This window comes from Adiantum capillus-veneris, chromosome 2 (assembly GCF_014529385.1).
Source record: "Adiantum capillus-veneris isolate H3 chromosome 2, ASM1452938v2, whole genome shotgun sequence".
Classification (NCBI taxonomy): domain Eukaryota; kingdom Viridiplantae; phylum Streptophyta; class Polypodiopsida; order Polypodiales; family Pteridaceae; genus Adiantum; species Adiantum capillus-veneris.
In genome coordinates this window covers 14,832,318-14,859,577 of record NC_140932.1, presented here as the reverse complement: position 1 = coordinate 14,859,577, position 27,260 = coordinate 14,832,318, and the positions used below count along the sequence as shown (strand labels likewise).

At 47.9% G+C, this 27,260-nt stretch overlaps 1 protein-coding gene across 1 annotated transcript in view; it reads right to left on the bottom strand.

The window, feature by feature from the left end:
- Positions 1-2,828: 2,828 nt before the first annotated feature.
- LOC147462405 (uncharacterized) overlaps positions 2,829-27,260 on the bottom strand; it is a 57,780-nt gene continuing 33,348 nt past the window's right edge. The window contains exons 2-3 of the mRNA XM_086483903.1: positions 3,806-3,889; positions 2,829-2,847 (exon numbers count right to left, since the gene is read on the bottom strand). The gene's annotated coding sequence lies outside the window, so the exon portion shown is untranslated. The remainder of the gene's footprint in view (positions 2,848-3,805; positions 3,890-27,260) is intronic.

The window sequence follows — 27,260 nt, the reverse complement described above, 5'->3', positions numbered from 1 at the left end:
ACCCGCGAAAGATCGAAGATCAAGAAGAGATGTTGCAACCTGAATCGATTCTTCGACACGAGACAAGGTACTAAGAAATGGTAACGTTATCCAATGATATCTTGTTAAGTTTAAGAATTATCATTTTAAAGATGTTAGATGGATGCAAGGAACCTAGCTTAAGGATAATATGAACATTGTCAATGCTTACAATGCTACAATAAAGTAAGCAAATAAAAACGCATTTTAAATGAAAAATATTTTTGTCTTATATGACTCGTTCTCTTTCTTTTATTGTGCACAAAATTTAAGAATTATGCATGCTTAGGATCATGTTTGTAGTGACGACGTCTCCCAAACACCAAGTAGAACGTGTCATTCTACTTTGGAAGTATGATATGGACTAAAGATCAGACATGCTTGCGGCAGCTAAGTCTCCCAAGCACCAAATGGATTAGTCATCCATTCTGGAATAATATCGTAGCGTAAAAAGGGATCCTCTAACTGCTAAGAAACATGGATTAATGACTATGTTGTATCCTCTCTACCTCATAGTCGAGGACAACTATGATTTCAAGAGAGGTAATGTCATAAAATATAATATCTAACTTTACCAAATGATTTTTCATATTAAATTGATCACTTAATATGAGAAGATAAAAGGAAAACAAAAGTTAGGATATATATATGTGCTTCTAAACCTATCTCAAAAGGAGATCAAAAAGAGAAATGGTTGCATCTCAACAGGCGTCCAAAAAAAGACGGTCTACCAAAGAGCAATGTACAATAAGGGCTTCTACATTTACCTCAGCAAGAAACCAAGAGGAGAGATGGTTACATCTCAATAGGGGTCCAAAAGAAGGTAGTTTATCAAAGAGCAATGTGCATTTAATGGAGCTTAAAAGACCTTAGGGTTAGCTTCATTAAAGACCTCCAAAAGTTAGTGCTCAAAAGTCTTTTGACCTTAGGCAAGTTAGGGTTTACCTTGAGGTGGGAATCCTACCCAAGCATGAGATACTTGTCGGCTTGCTAAGTGTTGGTGAGAACCTTGTCTAAAGCTTGAGGTGATTTTTATGTTTAAATAACTAAGGTTCTTGAAGTGTTCAATTCAAAGATAAACTCTCAAAAGACAAACGGTTTTCATGTTTGAAAGACTGGGTGCTTGAAGTGTTCAATTCAAACAAAATGACTTAAGAAGCATAAAAAACACATGTTAAGATATCCTCCACATGTGGCCCTCATGATGTGCTTAAATCGTATTGAATAGGCTTTAAAAAGGTCCAATGAGAATTTAGATGCATAAAAACTAATAATTAAGTTCTCTCTTTCAAAGAAGAAAAAGAGGACACATGTCCAAGTGATATAATTAAATAATACAAAAGAGAGAGAGAGAGAGAGAGAGAAGCATGAGAGAGAATATACTCTCCCACAACAACACACACACTCTCTCATTGTGTGAAGTGCAAAGTGCAAGAGCTCCATCTCCTTCTCTAGAAGTGGAGAACCTACACCAACAATCTTGGTTATGGAATGCAAATCCAACCAAGAGCCATGCTTCAATGCTTAAGCTTGTCATCTTCTTCATCTTCATTAGCATGTTATTATGCTATTATGCTATGCTAAGCAAGAAGAGTGATGATAAATGAGAAACTATTTCTTTCTCCTATGGATGATTCTTTTTCCTCTTCTCTACCCTCATTCCCCGCTAGCGCTCTCCACCTTCGAAGGTGTTTGAGTCCTTGAGACTGAGGCTTGGGATAGTTAATTTTTTTTGCAACGTTTATGTTATGCTCCCGATGCATGAAGCTTACCATCTTCATAGCATCACCAAGGTCGCAAGGAACACAAAGATTGTATTGTACTAAGTCTCTTTTGATGGGAGAATCTATAATACAAACATCTTTTGGAGGGGGGACCGGCTTCAAGTAAATCCGGTCCTCAACTATTGTCATGTTCTTTAATAGTTTCTCTCTTGCAAAAGTATTGTTCATGCCAAGTTAATTAAGTACTATGTTCATGTTGCTACCATCAATTAAGTTCACTTTCTATGTTCTCAAAGTAATCTCACAAAAATGCTTACTCTAATTCTCTTAATTCCGCTATTCTCAAAGTTCATAAGCCATTCCCACTATGCTAGCTCGTTGCTACAAGTTCTCTTCTTCGTTCCCACCACATAATTAGTTGGTCATGGTGATGCTTGCGCATGGCTCTTACCCGATGGTACGCGGCCCTTGCCCGAGCATGTAACATGGCTAATATTTGGAAGGGATAAGCACCTCCCCTGTGGGCCCCCTGGTGTGTCGGAAAAAAAAAGAAGTCCATTTTGTTCACAAGGAAGAAAACTGTTTCTCATTCCAAAAAAAAAGACCATTGAGGAATGATACATCAAATTTACACTTTGCACAAAGTACAATATTTTACAAAATCAAAACTCTTCTGCTATTACATCAAATTTTCTCTGTTGTTAGCAGTACGTAGAGTTTCGTCTTTGTTTGCTTTAGCGTTGATGACGTATTTACTTCTGCATTGGAAAGCAAATCTTCAGCAGGAATCATGTTTACTTCCAAAAGCTGATAGTTCTTTAACAGCATGTGATAATGATTGACATGGATACCTTCAAAGCATTTGCAAAATAAGTCTCCAAATCATTATGCTAGCATTCCCCAAGATTCAGTGATGAAGCATGAAAATATCCAATGGCTGATTAGGTGCCTTGATTGTTTCAAGCACCGGAATACTTCAGCATTGGCGTATTAGCCATCCCACGCTTGGTGTGAAGAAGCTTTATCACCCATTCAAAAATGAGATTTGCTCTTTGAGCCTGTGCTTGGTATCTACCATGCCTAACCACCTCTTTTTGACCTCAGCCTGAAATTTTCAATCGATCAGCAACCTAGATGGACAAATAAAAGCAGTATTTTGAAATAAATTTCCCAAAGTTAACCGCCCTTCATTTCTTTTCTTTTAATTGGAGGTTTCCAAGATTTGCAGCCCTTCAAGGTCACCCTTTTAAGAGAGGGGTAATGTCAAAGATACAGTATGTTTCCCTCACAGACATGAGATCAAGTGTGCCTAAGAAGAAAAAGGCAGAGATCGAGACAATTTACCGAGGCTATCTGCAAGCAAACACAGATTATATGCCAATTAATTAAAAGCAAAGTAGTGCTTTTCCATCTCTTCGTCCATGCCTGGCCTGAAAAAATGAGGTTTCAATATATATGCCTAGACCTTTTTCGCTAAATTTTGGTAAAAATTCAAGGCTTGTCACCAGATTACGACACGGGTTCAAGTGTGCTTTCATATAGCAGACATCATGTACAAACAAGAGCCTCTCGCCCATGCAGAGTAAGAATTGCCAATGCATTCTTACAAAGTTTTTGAGGGCATGATTATGAGTTCATATAGACTACAATAAACGAATCTGTTTTTCTCAAGACTTCAAGACTTGGTTGAGACACCTCTAAATAGATGTTGATGTTGGTTAAGACACATACTTGATACTTCTCAACATGCACATACACACAGGGGCCCTTACGGTAATTGTATCATAACCTATACCCTTTTATTGGTGTCATAGGCGTCCTGAAATAATGTATCACTTTTACTACAAAGAGGATTAGGCCTATACAAAAAGGCTTATGAAAAAGGTAGGTTTGGTCTAGCCTTGAGGATACCTCTGGTGGTGGACTTGTTTTTGTGTCTGCTGGAAAGTTTAATGCCCTTGAGGACCATTTATAGGAACATGCGGTTTTGGAAGAAAATTATTATATGGACACAATTTTAAAAAAGCAAACAAATAACTGCCAAATAATGCTTCTGAACTCACAGTAACAGGAAGAATATGGCCAATTGCAAAGGATGCTACAATTGGATCCTGAAATTGCTTTCCAGCAGCCAGTATTGAAGCTGCCTGCACAAATTTAGAGCCATCACTTAAAAAATGTACACCACGTACGTGTTATTGTTTATAATGTCTGATTATTGATAGCATGCAGTACAAAATGAGGTACACATACACACAGGTTTTTTGGTAATACTTATCTTACTGGTGGGAAACCTTAGAATGAGGAAAAACCCACAAAGAAGATAATGCACGAAGTAGAATCATGCACTGAGACCATGAATAAGGGGGTCGAGGCAGCGAGCAAGTAAATGCAGTCAAAAGACAACTCTTGGATCTGCTGAGACATGTCTTGAATGGTGAATGAGAAGAGAAACTCTTTGATTCAAGAAATCCTTTCCAACACTTCTTGAGAAAAATGGAATCGATAACTATAAGTTGAAGCAAGCAGAAACAACACACTGGCTCTCGTACTAATAATTAGAAAACATCCAAGTGAATGGGGCACATCTTAAGGTTGTAGAGAAATGCAATGTACTTAGCTAGAATACAAAACTTATTGTGTTTCTACCAGCTTCATAACCATGGAGTTGAATCACAGGAGTAAATGGATGACAAAACCTATCTACTTGACCTGTCTCTCCCTTTCTGTCGCATTTCCCTGAGCATGGCACACTTGCGATCTGCCTCTTCTTCTTTCTCTAACACTCAAGATCACGTTCTTAGTATCCAAGCGGAATGGGTCTAGTAGAGGGCGCCCCGTTCATGTGGAGAAGTTGGGAAGATCCATCATCAACCATGAGTTTGTCATGCAGAAGATGAATAGGTGCGTCTCATCTTTCATTATGAAGGGGCCGATCACATTGGGAATGGAAAAACACATGAAGCAATTGTAATATCTGTGCTTGCAAAAGACGGGCATCACGCATGTTGAGGATATGACCAACTACTTGCCGCAGTTACAAGAACTCCTAGTGGAAGAATATTTCTTGAAATTAGGCTTGGCAACCTACAAGTCTTGGTCTTCAGCGCTATGGACACGTTTATTGAGGGTTGCTTATTTTATGCAGGTTTGGACAACTTTTGAGGTTTTTCATTGAGCAAAGCTCACAAGGCCACCGACAACAATGCAAATATAGCAGGAGTGCTGCTATTGGGGCCATCATCACCGTTTGCAAGCAAGTCACGGCTCGAAGGGGCAACATTGGTGACCAGGAGACTATATTGCCTGTGTAGAACTTGATTGGTAAGGTTTTTTGAGCCAGGCCAAGTAAGGTGGAGATGGCTAGAGCTGGCGAGCAGGAGAGAATGTAGATACAGTGGTGCACCGTCATAGAGAGAGAGCTTGCATGACTCAACTAGCAACAAAAGCAGGGCTAATGGCACTTTTTAAGTGTATAGAAGAGGGTCCTACAAAAAGGGCGTTTTCACTCATTCACTCGTGACCCTCCTCTCCTTGGATTTCGCACACACTCATACCCCGCGCACATGAGCAACCATGGTTGCTGAAAGTGCACCTTTTTCTCACGTAGCTTTGAATCTTGGTGCAACCAAGCTGTGATGACTTCTTTGTCAAAAACCATGGAAAATTTTTGCGTTGGTGGTTAAACTAAGGAACTGAGGGCACGTGTCCTCCTTTCATGCATGGATTCACCTAGTGTTAGCGAGGTACCGTGTATTTTCTTAGTCTTCAGGTGCGTCTCTAAGTTCAACTTAGTAAACCGATATGAGCTGCCAGTAGGTGACCAAAACGTCTTTTTTTGGGCTCATTAAGTGGCATCTGCGGAGATGCTTTGTTGGTTTAATATCAAAAGGGAGGGGTTGGGCAGGCTGAGGGCACGTGGTGGAGAGAGATGAAGAGACGGTAGATTTTTTAATGTGGGTCAACAGGGAAAGCGAGGTACGCATGCCGAGCTACAGGGGACAGTGCTCATGTTGAGCGGAGGAGAGGCGGAGACTCTCTCTCTCTCTCTCTCTCTCTCTATGTCTTGCGCTCAAGTGGCAACAGCGCATGGTGTACAGTTTTGCAGGTGTAGCGCATAGTGGAAGCACATTGTAGGAACAGCTAGTGAAGAAGGGAACTCGCAGAATGTGTGGTTATCAAGGAGGTATCGCGCTCGTATGCAGAGGACTGCCAGTTGTGGCAGTTTTTGGGGATGGGGTCGACTTCAGGTCATGAGGCAAAGACGGGGGCAGAAGGCTCGGGGAAGAGGTGGGAAAGGCAGTAGCAGAAGAGGTGTTTCGAGCTTGTTGGGGTCTCCCTGAGCAAGGCACGGCCTGCTTGCATCGCACTGCTCGTTTTTGGGTGGGCAAGCACACGGAGTGCGACGGCATCATACCAGGGCCAAGATTTGCATGCAAAGGCAATAAGTAAGGGGTTGGATAGCCACCTTCTTGTTGGTAGTACATTGGTTGATATGTATGCAAAGTGCGGCCTGATTGAGAAGGCCCAGGAGGTTTTTGATCAGCTTCCAACACACAATGTAGTCACATGGACCGCGTTGATTGCAGGGTTCGTGGAATCAGGGCATGGTGAAGATGCCCTTTTGCAGCTTGAAAAAATGCAAGAAGAGGAATTTCGCCAAATGCTACTACATTTGTTTGCTGCTTGAAAGCCTGTGGCAATTTAGGATTCACAGATAGGGGAAGAGAATTGCATGCTGACATTGCCAGAAAGGGTTTGGAAAAGGATCCTCTTGTCGGAAGCAGTTTGGTTGACATGTACGCAAATTGTGGCACGATGGAAACAGCTCAAGAAGTGTTTGATAAGCTTAGAGGTCAAAGTGTAATTTCATGGAATGTCTTGATGGCTGGTTATCGCCATTGTCAGGCAACTGGGGGGGAGCTCTGCTGAGGCGCATCTGCAGTATAGGGATCCACAGTTGAGGCGGGGCGGAGACTGTGTATCTTCGCAGGAACAGGGGATAAAGTAAAGGGTTTGGTTTTGGAAGCTAACGAAAAGGTATCTCGAGCACTAATTAATTAATTGGGAGCAAAGTGCATCCAGTAGTGTCTAACATAGTAAACCGATATGAGCTGCCATAAAGTGCATGTTGGTAGATTTGGATTAGCTCATGTGTGAGGGCTTTCTTGGGGGCAAAGCAAAGGCCACTACTGGCTTTTCTCACTTCCCACATGCGCATTTGCATCTTAACTTAGAGCCCCGTCCCACCTAGGGGTTGGGGGGGCTGCAGCGGCTCCATGCGCTGTCAAAAAGCCGTCACACACAAAATAAGTGAGCTCTTATGGCGCTTCATGTTCCTGCAGCATGCGCTCTAGCCCCTGCAAGGTTTCTGAAATTTGCCAATATTTGCAGTGCTTCAATTGTGCAAACGGTCATGATTGCGCCTTGACGGGTCATAACAAGTTGTGAAAACTAATTTAGAACCTATCCGCTGCTGAGCAAGTATACTCACCATATATTGAAGGTCGAACGTGCTGAGAAGGCCCTATTAAATATGTGCTTAGAGTGCTTTGTCTACTTGCGCTGCAGCTGCTGCAAGGCCTCTGCGTGACGGGGCTCTTATCTGTCATCCGCGAGCAAGCTGTGACCTTTGATGCCATCGCTGTGCCACTAGCGTCTTTGAGTTTTCATGCCACATCACCCCAAATTCACACACTATTTTATTTTTTTGTTGTAACCCAAATTTACACACTTTTTTTTGTAAATATGTTTTGATTAATTTACAAGTGGGAAACCTCAAAAGGAGGAAAACCCACCAGAAAGAAAGATCAGATACAAAGGGAGGAACACAGAAGTGTTCTGTGATGTGAAAGCGCTAAAAGCATACATAGAAGAGTTGCAAGATTTCCAGGAATATTTCCCCAATATCAAAGGTGAAATGTAAAGATTGCCTAAGCGAAATCTTGAACGAGGGAAAAGGATCTGCCTCATGCTCATGGAACATGTGAAAATTGCGTTGGTGCCACAAAGACCATAGTGACCAAAATTTGACCCATGTGAAGAAGATAGCAATCGTTGAAGGGAAGTCAGGAGAATGCCAAAAACCCAGAATCGTTTTTGGAAAACTGTTGAGGAAAATCGCAGGTACATACAAGCAGAAACGCGGTCAAGGAAAGCCCTAGTGAAGAGACAATCCCAAAGCAAATGCCTGACAATATCATCACCAGCGGAGCAACTGACACAACGGGAGGAGTTGATGTGATGTGACGCACCGCAAGGAGAGTTCCAACAGGAAAAACTCCCAGCAAACAGCGCCAAAGAAGCAGACGCTCCTTAAGAGGCAAGTGGGTTGTCTGACAATCTCATCACCAGCGGAGCAACTGACACAACGGGAGGAGTTGATGTGATGTGACGCACCGCAAGGAGAGTTCCAACAGGAAAAACTCCCAGCAAACAGCGCCAAAGAAGCAGACGCTCCTTAAGAGGCAAGTGGGTTGTCCAGATTGCAGTAAGAGCCTTTCGCCACCATTGATCAGATTTGTGTAAATACCACCATTGATCAAATTTGTGTAAAGACCAAAGCGCATAATAGTGATCAGCTAGCCAAAAATCCTTCATAAGAGAAGCATAAATATTGCGGGCAAAAATTGCAGCAGAGGAGTGTCCCATAAATTCCAATCCTGCATACGGCATCCACTGGCCAGTGGCGGAATGGGGAGGAAAACAGCCAACATATGCTCAAGGACGCTCCAAATATGACGATAATGCAAGCCCAACCCAAAGCGTGATGCTGCGTGAGAAAAAGGAAGCAAATTCCTAGATGAATCCACCACATCAACCATCGTGCGTATGGCTCGGCAAGAGAGGAAATAAGTTTGGCTAGGCGACCGATCAACAAGAGTAAGAGAGAACGCCCTACTCCAGTGAATGCTTTCCAAACGCAACGAATTTCCATTTGTTTGTTGTCCACCATGCCAAGAGAGATGATCCGTAACAACTTTCCATGCACAAAGCAAACTAGAGGTGATTGAGCAACCAGGAATATGACCGACCATCTTGCCAAACACAATCTTCCAAAGGGAAGTCTGCCAATGGCCAAAGCCGAGAGTGGTAACATGCTGACCTAGAGCCGCGATCATAAATGTCCATGGCTGAGACTGTTGTGCAAGAGTAGGCAATAACATAGCCTTCCTTGCCTATGCGTGGCGGCGAAGGTCCAAAATATTCAGTCCCCCCAAAACTCTTCTGAGTGCAAAGTTTCTTCATTGATAACAAACAGAGGCCTTTCTTATGAGAACTAGAGCGCCACAAGTGAGATTGTTGTGCAAGAGTAGGCAATAACATAGCCTTCCTTGCCAATGCGTGGCGGCGAAGGTTCAAAATATTCATTCCCCCCAGTACGCTTCGGAGTGCAAAGTTTCTCCGTTGATAACAAACGGAGGCCTTTCTTATGAGAACTAGTGTGCCACAATATCAGACATAAGCAACGAGAGGCGAGAATGAGGCCAATGCAACAACGGCAAGTAAAACTGAACATACGCCATCATGATACTTTGGACAATACGAAGTCGAACATGTAACGTCCACGTAAACAGTTTCCAATAGTGCAATTTGACATTTAGTTGTTCCATGACCCAATCCACTTGCTGGGTATTAGTTACCTGCCAGCCACTAGGATATCCCAAGTGTTTGGCCACCACATCCATATCAAGAATTTCCAGGAGATGATGCCAGTCACAAACACCAAGGGGCAAGAGTTTGGATTTTCGAAAGTTAACCCTAAGGCCTACAGCCAGACCAAATGTATCCAATGCCTGCATAATCTCTCACACATCATCCTGGTTACTGCGGGGCATGAACAACGAGTTATCAGCATAGGCTTGCCCAATAAAGTCATTTGACATAGGGTAATTTCAAACCGTGAAGACGACCCGGTGAATTCAAGTGATCCAAATGCAATAACAAGGGGTGAGTGGCAATGGCATACAAGGCGCTGAGTAGGAAACCTTGTCTGACAGAGCATCTGAGAGGCCAAGGTTCAATCAACTCACCATCAAGAAGGCCTGCAGATGTACAGTGAGCACACAAGAATGGGAGTTGTTTATAGAACTAGCGGGTTCTATAGAAGCAAGGGAACAGCTTGTGGAAGTATATAACCATGCACGCACTGCTGCCAAGAAATGAAATGTTATATTAACGTCTTCAAAAGGCCAAAATGACCTATGAGACCAATCTGTTACAAAAATCCATCCTCATTTGCACTCTGGATGTCGAGAGAGTATGGCTCGAATCCTCTGCTGTAGTCTCCGTCAATGCTGTGTAGCCCCTCTCCTCAATCGTGACCGTCTGGATCTCCGTAGCTCCAGTGCTCGGTCGATGAGAGTGCTAGTAGTGGTCGAATGAGTGTGGGTCGAGCTCTCTAGTGATGGCTGCTCCTCTGGCCTATATATATATATATATATCTATATATATATACATATATATATATATATATATATATATATATGTATATATATATATATATATATATATATATATATGTATATATATATATATATATATATATATATATATAGAGAGAGAGAGAGAGAGAGAGAGAGAGAGAGCACTCATACCTCCACGTGGCCACCAGAGAGATCGATCCTCTACCTATTATGATCACAGCAAAATTTCTAAAGATAACCAAGTTTTAAAAAAATTACATCACAGGGAGGCATCACTAAGGGTGCGTTCAGACTCCCTGAGCACTCCAACTGCCTTTTCCATGCAGCCATGATGAAGTCAAGCAATGGCCGAGGATCACGGTTCACACTGCGCATGTTCTTGTTGCGCTTTTCCTACACAGTCAGAGAGTTTGGGTGGTGATGATTGGCTGCGGACAGTGTGTTCTAGCCATGGGTGACCTTTCCACCCCGGAACATTTGAGCCCAGAGTAGGTCATGAGTCAGCCTTCTAGCTCAGATTGCACACAAGTGAAGGATGTGCAGTGTGAATAGCGGAGCATGGACATCGCCTTTCCATTGGTCCACCTCAGAAGTCAAAGGGCAGTCTGAACGCTGCCTAAGAGATCGGTAATGATTACCCAAATCAAACCGATGTCGAGCAATATAAAATGAAATACATTGCCCATTGTCATCCACAAGATCATCCAATATAATCACCCTTTTTTGTGCCAAGAAATATAGTTTCCTAGGAGGAAGATCAGTTAATGTAGTTGGAAAAGCAATGTAAATTGTCACAATGTGATGAGGTGGCAAGAACTAGATTGGCCACGCACACACGCACTCTTTATTAGTAATGTCAGATTGAATTACTAATGAGAAACCTCAAAACGAGGAGAACCCATAGAAAATATTTTAAACGGTAAATCAGAAATAGTCAAAGTAGAGCTTGTATTGACTGAAAGAGAGCTCATCCAAATCATAGGCAACTTGAAGAGACTGTCAAAGAGATGTTTCGAAGAAGGATACATACTCTACTTGAATCTACTAAAACATGAGATAATTACATGCTCTCCACAGTGTATATAGCACCCAGAATCTGAAAAAGTATGTATGTGGCCGAAGTAATGGCGAAAGCACTCTAGAGAGCCTGAAAAATCTACCAAAATGTATTCCAGGGAAACGCATGCGAAGAGCTATAGAGATGCAATCCACAAACTGTTGCATACTAGAGCAATGCCATAATAAATGTGGACTATTTTCAATGCCTGCACCACAACAAACACATCGTGAGGGACCAATCTTCTGGAGCACAAAAAATTGCCAGTTGAGAGAACCCAATGATGCATCTCCATATAAATAATCGCTCGTTTAGAGGTAGCTTAGCATAACTTTCATAACTCTAGTCTGCCACCATGTAGCACCCTTATTCATAATCCACACCTTATTACAGTGTTTCTATATCCATGAGGAAGACTGCAAATGACAATACACCTTCTTTGCAGATATATAGAGGATCGAAAAAATCAACGTAATGCCAATCATAGACTCAATCCTCCACAACCAGGAGCAAAATCAACCAGATCCTTAATGATGTTCCACATGTGCCTATAGTGCATTCCAAGTCCAAATTTAATTGCAGCCTTTGTCTAAACGAGAGCACCCGTCCATCCACGTCAATCACATCTAATATCCTTTCAATCCCTTTCTAGGAGAGAGTAAGCTTGTCTGGGAGACCGCTGAACAAGAGTCTGATGAAGAACCCGACTCCAATACAAACTCTCCAATCGAAGCAAATTGCCACTCATCTTTGTGTGACTATTTTCCAATCAGCCAAAAGACTGGAAGCAAGGGGGCATCCAGGTAATTTGGCCTCAAATTTACCGAAGACTACATCCCAGTATGGAATTGCCAATGGCCAAAAGATGGTGTAGAAACCGCACGAGAATACAGAAACGCCATCATTTACGTCAAGGGCTGTTTTACCTCTACCAATACCAATAGCAAAGTGGCCTTCCTTGCTGTAACATGAGAACACAAATGCAGAATATTCAAAACACCACAATGCTTAGGAGTACACAACTTATCCATCGCGAGCAATCGTAGGCCGGGAGCAAGTAGACCAAAAGTGCTCTAAAATCCGAGACATAAAGGCCCGCACTCAAAGGACATCCTTGCCTGACCGATCGACAAGGTCCCATAATTGAGTCAGCTCACCATCAATCATTCCAGAAGATTGACTATGTTCATAAAGAAAATAAACCACACGACACAATCTGGACTCAAAGCCCAATGCCGCCATTATCTGTGCAATGAAGTCCCAATGAACAATATCAACTGCTTTCTCTATATCAACCTGCATAACAAGTACATCTTGTCCAGTATATTTTGCATACTCAATTCCAATGAAAGTGCTGGCAATATTATCCATAATTTGTCGGCGAGTAATGAATCCATACTGAGTCGGATATATGCCAGAGAACAAGTGATCTTCAATACGTGTAGCTATCATTTTCGACAACAATTTGTAAATGACCGACATAAGCGTAATAGGACGCTAATGTGAGAAGGATTCACACAATGCTTGCTTGGGCAACCATTTCACTAGTCCTTCTTTCCACAATTGAGGCAAAGATTGTGTAGTCCATGCATGATTAATCATGAAAGTAGAGGTTGCTTAAGGGACTCCCAAAAACGGAGAAAACATTCAACCGTAAGACCATCCCATCCAGGTGATTTCCAATGACCAAGATGTGACAAACTATCATGCAATTCTGCTTCAGTAAAGTTGGCCTCAAGAGTAGTTACATCACCCGTTGTCAATATAAGATGTACATATGGCATCAGCAACTGTCTGGCTTGCAAAACCTCACTTGAGGGAGCCTCAGGAGTGGCAAAAACCCATTAAAAATGATCCATTATAGAATTTGCTAATTAAATTTTATTGGTCTTCCATTTCCCAATATCATCTTTAATCCTTTTAATAGTCACAGATTGCCGCGAATGATACAAATGCTTAAAGAACTGTTTTGACGAACAACCTTTATCCATGAAAGCATACTGTCTTGATCTCACCTTCCATTTTTCAAGTTTCCTCTTGTTATTATACATCAATGAGGCTTTAGCCGCACATAACTCCTCTTGTTCCAAATCTGTAAGCGGTCTAGTATCTACAAGACTTTCCAAGGCTTGACAAGTCGCCTTATCTTCATACACTTTATCTGTTAGCTAATACATGTACCACAAACCATAATCCTTTATGATTGCCTCAATCCGCATGACAGAACGATACTAAGCCACATCCACATCAATAAACATATGAGAGACAAGTGGAGGAATCACCGCTTCAACCAAGCTTTGGAAGGCTTTGTGTGAAAGATATGCATTATTAATATGCAACAACCGCTTGCAGGGAAGCGGGGAATCTACGGCCAATGCCTCGCCTCAAAATGGACCAAGAGCCAAAGAGAAATGATCAGATAAGGTTTTAGAATGATCAATCCTCATATCATATTGCAGAGTGCCCAACACATACCAACAATCCAATCGAGCCCTATATCCAGAGTGAGCATCATGAGCAAAAGTATAACCCCTCGTCATTCGCATATGTTGAGCGTTGAGCGTTCTTCTTGGGATGCTATGGTTGATAATACTGGTGCTTTGTATTTGTGGGCCATTACCCATTCTTCGAAGTGGATGTATTGTTTGTGTTTGCAGGTGCATTATTAAAATCCCCACCCAAATAAGCATGCGAACGCTAGGGATATTTGGCTAAATCTTTCCAAAGGCGTCTTCTGTGTGCCGAGGCAGTATAAGCATAAACACCAACAAATTCTATAATGTTTCCTTGTCCCACCCATTGAACAACCATCCAACGCCCCGTTAGGTCATTTTGAGCTACGCCCCCCCCCCCCCCCCCCCCCCCCCCACAAAAAAAAAACCCACCCACGCGCACACATTTTTTTTTGTAATGTCACATTGAATTACCAATGGGAAACCTCAAGACGAAGAAAACCCATGAAAAATACTACAAAAAGGAAATCATAAACAATCAAAATACAGCTCATAATCGCTAACGGGAAGTTCATCCAAGTCATAGGCAACTCGAAGAGACTGTCGGAGAGATGTCTTGAAGAAGGAAACCTAGTCCACTTGAATATGCTGAAACATGAGGGAATTACGTGCTCTCTATACCATCCAAAGCACCTAGAATCTGACCCACCCAAAAAAGTATGCATACAGCCGAAGCAATGGCGGAACGATGCATCTCCGCATAAACAGTCGCTCCTTCCTGGGCAACTTCGCATGCCACTCTTTCATGACTTTACTCCGCCACCATGTAACACTCTTGTTCATATTCCATACCTTATTACAGTGTTCATGGATCCAAGTGGATGACCGCAAATGACAGTACACTTTCTTTGCAGAAATCGAAGAGATCGAAGAACCAGCGTAGCGCCAATCACAAACTTGATTTTCCATAACCAACGGTGGAACGAGAGATATGGAGTCACCAGATTTTTAATGGTGTCCCACATGCGCCTATAATGCATCCCAAGCCCAAAGGTAAGAGCAGCCTGTCTAAATGAGAGCACTTGTCCATCAGCGTCCGTCACATCAGTTATGCTGTCAATACCTTTCTGGGAGAGAAAATAAGCCTGTCTAGGAGAGCGTTGAACAAGAGTTTGATAAAAAACCCGACTCCAATGTAAACTTTCTTATCGAAGTGAATTTTCACAAGCATCATTTCTACCATGCCACAACAATTCCCGCGTGACCAATTTCCAATCCGCTACAAGACTGGTAGCAAAGGGGCAACTAGGTATTGTGGCCTCATACCAAAAACCACATCCCAATACGACGGCTGCCAAAGGCCAAAAGCTGGTGTAGAAACCGTATGAGAGCACAGAAATGCAAACATCTGCGTCCAAGGCTGCTTTTGCTCAACCAACACCAACAACAAAGTGGCCTTTCTTGCTGTAACATGAGAACCCAAATGCAGAATATTCAAACCACCACAACGGTTTGGAGTAATAACTTATCCATTGCAAGCAAAAGCAGACCCTTTTTCTGAGAGAAATTAGACCAGAAGTGCTTGAGTATCCGAGACATCAAAGTCCAAAGACAACGGGGTGGCCGATGCAACATAGGTAGGAAAGATTGCATATATGCCACCAATATGGACTGTACTATTCTGAGTCTTATATGTAGCAGCCAAGTGGATAATTTGTAGCGCGGATAATGTGTCGTGCTCTCTGTAGTGGGTGCTCCTCAATACAATGTGCGCCATAATCTCACTCAAGACAGACTGAAAACAAAGGAACAATAGATAACAATTGATCACACAGAGACATAACAACAGACCAGAACATATGACTCGACTATCTCAAAGAACCGATATAGACTCTGGCATGGCAACACACTCAACTCCAGCCCAAGACTCACAGGTACAATGGGGTGTCGAGGCTCAGATGTGCGGGGATGGTGCAGACGTGCTATGTGTATAGACTCGCTACCCCAGACCACGACGTTGGACCATGTATCAAGAAGATATTAATAATGACCCAACCGCTACTACTCACATGTACCGCCATAAAGAGCCACCAATAGCTCATAAATGTCAGCCATCTGTTTAAAGATTACAAGGGATGCCCAAAAGCAAAGCCCCAAAAGCTCCAGTTCCAAAAGCAAACTCTTTTTTTTTGTTTCTCTCACAAACTCACTTGAGTTTTTACAAAATAAAGCAATCAATTCTCTCTCTCTCTCTCTCTCTCTCTCTCTCTCTCTCTCTCTCTCTCTCTCTCTCTCTCTCCCCTTGCCCATGCGTAGAGAAAAAAGCAACAAGCTGTTGTCGCCGGAAGGCTGAAAAAGCGCCGAAAAATCCGAAACTCCGTACTACTTGCCACGTGGCATTTTTGCCGCCAGTTTTAGGGTTTTCAGAAATTAGGGTTTCTGCAAATTAAGGTTTCTGGTAGATATTAGGGTTTGCAAGTTTTAGGGTTTCTGACAGAAATTAAGGTCTCTGCTCTCGGTAGTCACGTCATCACTTTGTGACAGGGGACATCTCTCTCTACCATACTGGCGCGCCATAGGAGCCGTCCCAGATACTGATGTATATGTATATGATGCCTCGACTGTCAGAGAGCTCCATTGTATTAGCTCACCCTTTGTATTCCCCTTTGTATCAGCTTTCACCCCACCCCTACCCACTATTTTCTTTTCAGATCTTTGTACTTTTTGTACCCAGACCTGGTATAAGATTCACCACATGTAACCTTTTGGTCTCATAGGTCATTTTGGCCTTTTGAAGACGTTAATATTACATTTCATTTCATCTCTCTCTCTCTCTCTCTCTCTCTCTCTCTCTCTCTCTCTCTCTCTCTCTAGAAATAAAAGCATTGCAAAAAATGTACACGTATATCATGAAGGTCAAAGCGATGCCTACTACTCGAATCCCCGCATTGCATGGGAAACAAGATGTGCGCCACAAAAGACAAAAAAAAGCAAATTTATGTCATTGAGCCTCATACAGGTTATTAAGAAATGGTTCGCTAAATGGAATGTAGAGGCATATGTGGACATGCTTATTGAGGAGGGCAAGGAGGAAGAACACATGCTGAATTTTGACATTGCATTACTAAATAGCCTCCACACCTAGTGGAAGACAACGCACCACCGCTTGAAATTTGAATACTATTGCAAGCATGTCAACACAAAGTATTGGGAAGGCTATAGCACAAACCCAATGGAAGCCCAGGCCCACATACAAACACCCATGCCCCACATGGCACGAAGAGCCATCTCTTTGATGCGCACAAGGTCACATATGCTCAAAATAGAAACAGAGGGCGGGCTGAAAATTAATGCTTCTAAACGGATATGCACATCATGTACAATGCAAGCTCCCAAAGATGAAGCACATGTGACATTGGAATGCCCAGAATACGCTCACATCCGGGCTAATTTTCAACCACTTCTAAGCGGTTGTTCTACCTTTGCGGACCTATTATCCAAGACAGACCCCTCCCCTACAGCTCTCGGAACATACCTCACCCGCATACTTGAGAATAAAAAGACACTCATAGGAACACAAAAAGAGAATAACACACACCACACCAGACACCCCTGTGAGGGGAGACTATGTATCACTTTGAGGTCCCATGGGTCATTTCTGGCCCCCCGCGGACGTTAATACCAAATCAAATCAAATCAAATCTCTCTCTCTCTCATTCCCTTTGTTTAGTAGCAGAACATATGATCCATGCTAGGGATCTACTTTCAGAAGTCCTTGCTCGTCTGTTTAATCGGGTCATGTGTGAAGGATTACCTGAATCTTGGAAATTATCTACTGTCCTACCTATTTTCAAGTCAGGGGACCCTATGATACCCGGGAACTACCGTATTATTATGGTAGGTCACACATTGACCCGACTTATGCATCCATTCTTGAACAAAAATTTAGTAGATGGGCAAAGAATGAGGGCATAAGGGCAACAGGACAAGCTGGATTCAGGAGGGGTTATTCCACTTTAGATCATATTCTTACGCTCAGAGCCATTATTGAGGAAGGAAGAGCAAGCGGGAGAAGGATGTAACCCCCCCCCCCCCCAACCCCCCCCCCAGCGCTGCCCACTGCCTTTGCTGCCTGCCTGCCTGACAGCGCAGCTTGCCCCCGCGCTGCCGGCCTGCCCGCCTCTGCTACCCGCCCGCCCGCCCGCCCGCTGCCTGCCCCGCGCTGCCCTGCTGCCCCAGTCACACTGTCCTGCCGCCACCAGCGCTCCCATTTGCCTCAGCCCGCTGCCCCCCCCCCCCCCCCCCCATCTACTCGCCTGCCTGGTTTCCGCCCTGACAGCCCTACAACTGGGCTCATTCAGTTTCATTCTTGGGGTTTTCTGCGCCGGATTGCAACATCCTCCCAGCGTCATCTTCCTTCGACACAGCAGTAGACACAGATGGAGGCTCCAGCTTCGCCACAGAGGGACTCGCCAGAAGCCCCCTCGCCCGACCCCGCTGAGCCCACCATTCGACTTGCTCTCTCGCCTACAGAGCAAGCGAGCCTTGCCGCCGAGGTAGAGTGATTGCATGCGACTTCGGTCATTTGCATGATTCTCGGCACCCGACCTAGCAGAGGAGAGCTGCGAGACCTTCTCCAGGCCCGCCTTCTCACAGAGGTGGGAAAGATTTTGGATGTCCAGATTCTCGGACGGGGCTACTATCAGATCGAGTTTGAGTCCTCCGAGATCGCGTCCAAGGTCATAGCTATGAGTCCACTGGCCATCTGAGCCTCACGTGCCCGCTTTCGACAGTGGCGACATGGTTTTGACCCAGCTTCGGATGTTCTAGTAGAGGAGGCAGACATCCCCATCTCAGTCTGCTTTTCGGGTTTACGGAGGGAGTACCTACCTCTTCTTTCCAGGATCGGTTCCGCCATTGGGACTGTCCTGGAGACACCTCGCACGGCAGCATCAGTAGCTGCCAAGGCGGCTGGCATTCCCTCAGTTCGAGTTTTGGTTAGAGATACCCACACACTCCCGAAGGTTATCGGGTCTCCCGAACCAGTGCATTTGCCGCCAGATGGGCCATCTAGCGAAGGCTTGTCCCCGGAGAAGGCCGCGACCTGCACCACAGCCTCAGCCCCAGCCTGCCAGGGCTGGCCCGCAGCCACAGCCAGCGGCACAGCGTACAGATGCAGTGCCACCCTCCGAGCCTGGGGCTCTAGCAGAGGAGGGGTGGCAGCAGGCCCGTGGCCGCCGACGCCAGGGGCCACAGCGATAGCCTGGCACTCAGAGTGACCTTCACGTGCCGACTCAGCAGCAGTGGGTTCCCACGCGGAACCGTTTTGGTCCTCTTGAGCAGGAGGAGATCCCTACGCCAGCCTCCACCTCCGCTTCTCCCTCGATAGCCGCACCCCCCCCCCCCCCCCCAGAGTTCCCTCCCGCATCCTCCCCGCCTTCTGCTCCCGTCGCCTCTCCACCCCGCCCCTCTACCTCTGTCGCCCCATCCCGCCTCTCTTCTCCTCCTCTCGCCCCAGCTCCCTCTCCTCCTCCTGCTCCAGTTTCTCAGTTGGCTCAGGCGACTGGTCCCTCTCCGGCGGCAAAGAGATCTCTTGGCAGCGCTTTTGCCACGAGTCGCCTAGTGCAAGAGGGTCAGCCCTTCTTGCGGCCCCCTCTGCAGATTCAGACATCCTCCCTTGCAGCCATCCCTCGTGGGCTGACGAGCATTGACATCAGACGCCGCTGAGACTTCTTCGACTACGGGTTCACTCATTTTCTCGGCGACTCCGCAGCAGACCATGAGGCAGCCTGTTTCAGGGTCAATGTTTTGTTCCTCTCCGCTAGGGGGACAGAGGCCCTGGACTCAGCAGTTGGTTTCTCCTTCCCCCTCTGTGGTAGGACCGAGACAGAGTGGTCCCTTGACTCAGTGGTCGGATGGTTGCATACACAGGTTTTAGAGTTCTCTCAACACATGGGAGAACTTGGAGCTAAAGATATGCTGCAGACTTTGTGGCCATTGGCCAAGTTTGCGGTGACACCCCCAAACTCAGCAGGATGTAGGCACATTGTGGTGTACTTCTTTGCTGATACGCAATGTTTGCCTTGCTATGTATACATTCATGAGGACTCCTAGACAGAGGAGGTTGCGCTTCGTACGGCTCGCTCTGCTTGGGCTTGGGCTCGGCACTCACTGCAGTCACGCCTATCTAGAGGCCGCTCGGATGCGGATTACTCCCCATCCAAGCTTGCCTCGAAGATAGCCCGTCTTGCTGCTGCGGCAGCATCTGTTCTCTCTCGCTCCCCATGAGGATCGTCTCATGGAACGTGCAGGGACTAGGTGGGCCCCAGTTTCAGCGACAGCGGTGCCGATTGCGTCAGGAGCTTCAGCGTTGCCTTGTGGGAGGATAGATTGATCTCCTTATGCTTCAGGAGCACCATCTGTGTGAGAGCCGCATTCGGCGTTGTGGTCAGATTTTGCGTGGACGGTATGATACCTTTTGGTCAGCTGCTTTTGGACCTGGAGGCATCCAGGGAGGGGTATGTATGACTATTGCGGACTCATTGCAGCAGGCCATTGTAGGCAGAGGGATTATTGTGCCAGGCAGGGCTCAGTAAGTTACTATGCAGGTTCAGGGTGGCCTTGTGGGCTTCCTGAACATCTATGCGCCCAATGTGGCGAGTGATCGTGCAGAGTTTTGGTCACAGATTGTTGAGTCTTTGCCGCAGGCCGATCATTGGTGTATAGGAGGGGACTTTTTTTTTTTCCGAGAAAAAGATCCTTCTATTAGTTAATGAAAGCTGCCCATAGGGCTACATCCACCTCTGCAAGAGAGGGCTACAACAAACATGATGGGGAGACTCTCCCAATGAAAAAACAGCATATATACAATGGGGCTAAATCAAGAGATGGGAGGAGGGAAAAGCCACACAGGTGGACAATAGTGCCATCTGAGCACCCCCTGGACCATGGAGTAAAACGGCCCAGGGCGCCAGAGACGAAGGAAAGCCTCGCGGCGCTCCCGCATGCGGTCGGAGCTGCCCTGTAGTCCCTCAAGCTGTCCTCTGAGAGTGTGGATCAGCTCTAGCCAAAAGTCACGAACAGTCTCCGCTGGTGGTACAGGGCGAGCCTCAAAGATGCGGAAACAACGGGCCCGCCAGATGAACCAGAGAGCTAGGCCGCTGATGAGCTCCCAACACTCCGCTCTCTCACTGCTCCACTCCTGTGGAGTAAGGTCTGTAGCAGGCTGGAGTGTAGGTCGACCCCCCTGTATCACTATCATCCTGCTGGTGGAAGATAGCTCAAACTGAAGTGCCGGGCTCGTGAGGGTGGACCAAGCCGCCGCCCCCCAAGTGTACTGTCGAGCCGTGGAGAGGGTAGGCATCAGCCGAAGAACTCGTAGCCACACCTGCTGGGCCGAGGGGCAGTCCCAAAGACAGTGTCGCTGACTCTCCACCAACTGGTCACAGGCTGTACATGCGGCCGAGAGACCACTATGTACAAGCCAGCTTCCTACTGCTGTGGCTCTGTGTGCAACCAACCACTGGAACAAGGTGACGCGCCTCGGCTGTCTGGAGTCCCACAGCCTCTGCCAAAAAGCTGCCAAGAACTCAACTGTGAGACCCTCCTCCTGCCAATGACGTGCTGCAGCGGGGCGGGCCTCTCTCTGTGCTGCAAGTATATGACGTCCAAGCCGAACAGTGTACTGAAAGAAAGGGACTCCTGGGCGGTCTGCAGAAGAGAATGGGTCCCTCCATAGCCACTCACCAGGATCCCACTGTACTCGTGCCAGTGGACAGCACTCCCAAGCCCATAGCCTCCAGTGTCCTGTCTCAAGAGCTGCTCGGTCAGGGTCTATGACGCAAGTCCTCCCACAGATGCCCACAACTCGGATCCTCTGGAAACAACACTCTGCTACCTGCGGGGCCTCTACTGCAACTCTCTGTAATCGTCCCCCACCCTGAAGCTCGAAGAACAGGGCTGGGACAGTCTCTGAGCAAGCCCTGACTGAAATGAGAACCTCCAGTCGTGTGAAGGCTCCCAACCACCGGGGTGCTACTGGCTCAGGAGGCGTGAGCCAATCAGCTGGAACTGACTTTGAGATGTCCTGACACATGCTCTGAACCCCTCTCATGCCCTGTAGCTGGACAACCTGCACCTCCTTTGACAAACCTGTGAACTCTAGCCAGTCACCTAGAGAGCGCGCTGGACCTGCTGCCATGGGACCCCAAGAAACATGAGGCCTACTCCCAACCAAGTGGCCTCTCTGAGTGCTAACCATGGGGTTCCAGACGAGGGGCTGCCGTAGGCGCTCCTCCGTGCACGTCGGCTGCCGCTGCTCTAGGCCACGCCGCAATAGCTCCCAAGAACGAAGTAAACTCACAGCGAATCGGTCCTCCAGTCTCCTGCTCAAACCAACTTGGCGCAACTCTGTAAAGATCCATCTGGTCGAAGGTTGCCAAGGGCCTCCTGACTGAGGCACCCTGGCACGAAGCCTCTGCAACAAGAACTCCTTCCAGGGCTCCTCGCCTGGAAGAAGTCCTCTGACGACGAACTTCCCAAGAAGGGCTCTGCTCTGCTGTGCTGGATCAATGATCCCAAGCCCTCCCTGAGAACAAGGAAGTGTGATGACCGACCAAGCCACCTTGGCTCGGGCAATCTGAGTGTCGCGACCAGACCAAAGGAAGTTCCTGATCAACCTCTCTACCTGGCTGATGCAAGAACTCGAGAAGATCCGGCAAGAAGTGATGTACCACATAGTCGCCAACAACACCTGGTTGGCAACTACTACTCTACCAGCCAGCGAAAGTCGTGCTGAGCTCCAATGTAACAGCTTTCTCCTGATGGACAGGAGAAGAGGAGCAATCTGCTGCTCGGGGGACAAATCCAAACCAACCTGACAACCCAAGTACCGAACTGCAGTCCCTGGAGGAATCCACCTAAAACCCTCTCCTGGCATCCCATCTGGCACAGGAGCACTACCAACTGAGAAAGCCACTGTCTTTCTCCAGTTGATCAGTGCGCCCGATGCACAGCAGAAGGTCTCCAAGGCCTGCCCACATCTGTGTAAATTGGCCTCCTGGCCCTCTAAGTACAAGGCTGAGTCGTCGGCAAACTCAACGTCCAGAAGCTCATCTCCCCGTATAGGGAGTGCTAAGCCCCTCAAACCAACCTGCTGTGACACCAAAAATCTGCTCATCGCCTCCGCATAGAACAGAAAGAGAAAGGGGGCAAGAGGACAACCTTGTCTGACCGATCCTGTGAGCATGAAGCGCTCACCTCTACCTCCTGCCAAAAGCACTTGACTGTGGGCCTGCCTGTACAAAGCTGACACCCCTCTGATCCAAGCCTCTGAGAAGCCCATCCTACGTAGCGTGCCCTCTAGAAAGTCCCAGTCAACTCTGTCATATGCCTTCTCAAAATCGAGAAGAAGAATCACAAGGTCCTCCCCACGGAGCCGTGCAAGGGCAGAAGCCTCCCAAAAAGTGAAGATGTTGTCAAGGATACTGCGTTCCTTGACAAAACCTGTCTGAGTCCCATGTATAAGGCTCTCCAAAAGTGGCTGAATCCTCAAACTCAGAGCCTTGGCAATAATTTTGTAGGCTGAGTTGAGAATGGTGATGGGGCACCACTGTCGAATCTCATCCAAGGAGCCACCCTCCTTTGGAATGAGGTAAATCAGGCCCTCACTCATGCTATCCGGCATCACTCCTGTGTGTAGAATGTACTGAAAGGCACTACAAAGATCTGGGCCAAGCAGGTCCCAGTACTCCAAGAAGAAGGTGAAAGTCAGCCCATCCTCACCTGGACAGCTACCACGAGGGAGGGCCCTAAGAGCCGTGTGCAGCTCCTCAAGTTGAAGAGGTAACTCAAGTCTCTGCCGCATCTCCTCAGTCACAAGACAAGGCATCTGTGCCCAGACCTGCTCCCTGCATGCATCCTGTCTCTCTGACTCGGGCTCAGCCGACAGTAGCTCACGGTAAAAGTCAGTAGCAACTGCACGCATATCCTCTGGCTCACAAACAACTGACCCATCGGGTCTCCTCAACTGATTGACCTTGGCATGCGAGTGCCGAGGTCCCACTGTCTCAAAAAAAACACCTGTCACTCTGTCACCCACGTGAGTCCACTGAGATGCCTGTCGGTGGAAGGCAAACTCATGGCGCCTCTCCTCTGTGCAAGCAAGCTCCTGTCGAGCCTGCTGTAGCTGCTCCACCAACCATGGACTGTCTGGATGCTGCTCCTGCATCCTCTGTAGTGGAGCAATGCCTCGTCTGAGACGCTGCTCCTCCTCTCTCGCTGCAGCCCGTCGAGCCAAAGACTCCTGGAGAAAGAAGTGGCTAAGATGAGCTAGGCCTGAGGCCACTCTCTCTGCAGGTGGAGCCTGGCTGTCCATGCCCTCTGTCCATAGAGCCTCGACCCTCTCTCTGAGTGCTGAGTCCAACAAGACCCGCTCTGGGATGCAAAGCATCGTGCTCCCACTCCTCTGCCTGTCTGCCACTGTGAGGATCACTGGTGCATGGTCCGAGAAGGATGTCCCTGCCAGGATGCCCACTGATCCCCCCAAGTTACTGAAGTGGTCACTAGTGTAGAAGCGATCTATGCGCGATAGATTCACTCCTCCCACTCTGCGGTCCGATCTAGAGAAGGCAAGACTCTCTGGAGGCCTCACAAAGCCAGAATGCTGCCATGTATCCGAGACCCTCAGCGTCATACAAAACCTCTCCCAAGCTGCTAACTCGACTCCATGCAAAGTAGCATGGCTGCCTCCGATCCTGTCAGAAGGGTCCTCCAACATGTTGAAGTCCCCTCCTACACACCACTGGTCAACCTGTGGCAAAGACTCAACAATCTGTGACCAAAACTCTGCACGAGCACCCGCCACATTGGGCGCATAGATGTTCAGGAAACCCACAAGGCTACCCTGAACCTGCATAGTAATCCACTGAGCCCTGCCTGGTACAATAATCCCTCTGCCCACAATGGCCTGCTGTAATGAGTCCGCAATAGTCATACATACCCCACCCTGGATGCCTCCAGGTCCAACAGCAGCTGACCAAAAGGTATCATAGCGACCACGCAAAATCTGACCACATCGCCGAATGCGGCTCTCAGACAAATGGTGCTCCTGAAGCATAAGGAGATCAATCTCCCCTCCCACAAGGCAACGCTGAAGCTCCTGACGCAATCGGCCCCGCTGTCGCTGAAACTGGGGCCCACCTAGTCCCTGCACGTTCCACGAGACGATCCTCATGGGGAGCGAGAGAGAACAGATGCTGCCGCAGCAGCAAGACGAGCTATCTTCGAAGCAGGCTTGGATGGCTTGGAGCGTCCTCTAGATAGGCGAGACTGCAGTGAGTGCCTGGTCCAAGCCCAAGTAGAGCGAGCCGTGCGTAAAGCAACCTCCTCTGTCCAGGAGTCCTCATGAATGAATACATAGCAAGGCAGACACTGCGTATCAGCAAAAAAGTACACCACAATGTGTCTACATCCTGCAGAATCTGGGGGTGTCACCACAAACTTGGCCAGTGGCCACAATGTCTGCAGCAAATCTGTAATGCCAAGATCTCCCATGTGGTGAGAGAACTCGAGAACCTGTGTATGCAACCATCCCACCACTGAGTCGAGGGACCACTCTGTCTCAGTCCTGCCACATAGGGGGAAGGAGAAACCAACTGCTGAGTCCAAGGCCTCTATCCCCCTAGCGGCGAGGAACAAAGCGTGGACTCTGAAGCAGGCTGCCTCGTGGTCTACTGCGGAATCGCCAAGAAAACGAGTAAACCCGTAATCGAAGAAATCCCAGCGGCGTCGGAGGTCAAAGCTCGTCAAACCACGAGGGATAGCTGCAAGAGGAGAAGTCTGAATCTACAGTGGGGGCCGCATGAAGGGCTGACCCTCTCTCGCTAGGCGACTCGTGGCGAAGGCGCTGCCAAGAGATCTCCTGGCCGCCGGCAAGGGTCCAGTCTCCTGAGCCGACTGTGGTACTGAAGCAGGAGGAGGGGGAGAAGGGGCTGGGGGGGGCAGGGGAGAGGAGAAGCGGGGTGGGGCGGCAAAGACATGGGGGGGGCAAGGTGGGGAGTGAGCGGTAGCAGAGGGCGGGGGAGGGCATGAGGAGGAGGAGGGGAGATCGGAAGGCGGAGCGGCTGGCGAGGGTGAAGCGGAGGTGGTGGCTGGCGTAGGGGGCTCCTCCTGCTCAAGAGGACCAAAGCGGTTCCCCGTGGGAACCCACTGCTGCTGAGTAGGCACCTGGGGGCCACTCTGAGTGCCAGACTGTCGCTGTGGCCCTTGGCGTCGACGGCCACGGGCCTGCTGCCACCCCTCCTCCGCTGGAGCCCCAGGCTCGGAGGGTGGCGCTGAATCTGTGCTCTGTGTCGCTGGCTGTGGCTGCGGCCCAGCCTTGGCAGGCTGGGGCTGAGGCTGGGGTGCGGGTCGTGGTCTCCTCCGTGGACAGGCTTTCGCTAGGTGGCCCATCTGTCTGCAAATGAAGCACTGGTTCGAGAGACCCGAGTACTCCAAACTCTGTCTAAACCAACCCCCACTCACCCGAGGCAGAAGGATGACCTTCGGGAGCGTGTGGGTATCTCTGACCAAAACTCGAACTGAAGGGATGCCAGCCGCCTTGGCAGCTACTGATGCTGCCGTGCGAGGTGTCTCCAGGACAGTTCTGATGGCGGAGCCAATCCTGGAGAGAAGTGGAAGGTACTCCCTCCGTAAACCCGGAAAGCAGACTGAGATGGGGATGTCCGCCTCCTCTACTAGCACATCCGAAGACGGGTCAAAACCATGTCGCCACTGTCGAAAGTGGGCGCGTGATGCTCGGATGGCCAATGGACTCATAGCTATGACCTTGGAGGCCATCTCGGAAGTCTCGAACTCAATCTGGTAGTACCCCCGTCTGAGAATCTGGACATCCAAGATCTTGCCCACCTCTGCGAGGAGGCGGGCCTGGAGAAGGTCTCGCAGCTCTCCTCTGCTGGGACGAGTGCCGAGAACCTTGCAGATGACAGAAGTCGCTTGCAAGCGTTCTACCTCTGTGGCAAGGCTCGCTTGCTCTGCCGGCGTAAGAGCAAGTCGAATGGTGGGCGCAGCGGGGTCGGGCGAGGGGGCTTCATTGGAGTCCCTCTGCGGTGGAGCATGAGCCGCCATCTGTGTCTGCTACTGATAAAGAAAAGGCGGAGGATCGTCGACGAAGAAAGGGGGGGAAGACCTGCTGGACCGAGCACGTCAATGGTGCTGGCGACGCCCGTCAAGGAAGAATGGAGAGGGAGAAGGCTAACGGTAAAAAGCAAGCGAGGGGGGCAGACAGTGGGAGGGGGCGGGCTGGCGTGGATGACTGCGGGAACTGCTTCGGGCTGGCTGGGCAGCAGGCAGCAACGGGGGGCAGCGCGAGGGGGAGGGGGGGGGGGGGGGAGCGGCAGGGAGAGCTGGCTGAGCTGGGCAACGGGCTGCCAGTGCAGCGGACAGCAGCAGGGGTAGCGCAAGGGGAAGGGGGCAACGCAAGGTGGACAAGCGGGAGAGCAGCGCGAGGGAGTGAGGGAGGGCGATGGCGCAAGGGGGGAGAGGTGTGAGCAGCAGCGAGCCAATCGTATAGGAGGGGACTTCA